We start from the raw sequence: 980 nt of genomic DNA, 5'->3' as shown, positions 1-980 counted from the left end.
GTGTGGTTCTTACAAAAATGTAAGAGTAAATATGCATGCATTTAGAAATTCGATGACATGGATTCTAAAGTATGTCTATGTCGTAAATACAAGAAATGTGTTTGGTTGTCTTCATTAGTCCTTTATTTTCTACAGCACGCAAATATAATCAAACTTTTTTTTTTCTTCCATTTTTTACTGAAGATTGTTATTGTAGTTTAGTGAACTACCTCTTTCAAGTTATTTTGATTGTCATATAGCATTAATCGCTCAGTTTGATACATATCTAAGCAGGAAGTCATGGATACCGGTGTGAAATTGGCAGTTGTGGTGAAAGTAATTGGTTGTACTGGATCAAGAGGTCAAGTTACACAGGTCCGAGTAAAATTTTTGGATGATCAGAATCGACTGATCATGAGGAATGTAAAAGGACCTGTCAGAGAGGGTGATGTCCTTACTTTGCTAGAATCTGAAAGGGAAGCAAGGAGATTTCACTAATTATGTCGTTTAGATTATAACATTGGACTTAAAGTGAGACGGGAATAAATTATATTGTTATGTGTTCTGTTTCTGCATTATTTTGCAGTGTAGTGTTTGCTATTGTTTTTGATGCAAAGGGATCAATGAGTGAGGCTATAAATGATCTGTGATATGTAATTCAGAATTTTACAATTAAAGTATGAAGTCTGTCATACTTAATGGGGAATGGGGAATCGAAACAGTAACTGTTTATTTTTGCATCTGGAATGAAATTCAAATTACTGTACTGAAGATTTTCTGTGAAAAAAAAAAACAGTGAAAATTAGCAATCCAAATCATATACAAATAAAATTCAAATATGTATCCAAACTCACAGCATGACATTATATTTTCCATCATGTCATATTATTCTACGTCTCATTATTGTAATGTACAGAGTGACCTCCAAGTCAATTGATATGCAGAGAAGTTATTTTGCATCAATCTATAAGAAACAACTGATAAAAGCGTGCATGGAGTTG

At 32.7% G+C, this 980-nt stretch overlaps 1 pseudogene; it reads left to right on the top strand.

Moving 5' to 3' along the window:
• Window positions 1-279: 279 nt before the first annotated feature.
• LOC149174702 (small ribosomal subunit protein eS28 pseudogene) lies at window positions 280-477 on the top strand (annotated as a pseudogene).
• Window positions 478-980: the final 503 nt, after the last annotated feature.

This window comes from Pinus tabuliformis, chromosome 4_1 (assembly GCF_031772625.1).
Source record: "Pinus tabuliformis cultivar Carrire ecotype Pingquan chromosome 4_1, CPIR1, whole genome shotgun sequence".
NCBI lineage: Eukaryota > Viridiplantae > Streptophyta > Pinopsida > Pinales > Pinaceae > Pinus > Pinus tabuliformis.
This window is presented reverse-complemented; position numbering and strand designations above follow the sequence as displayed.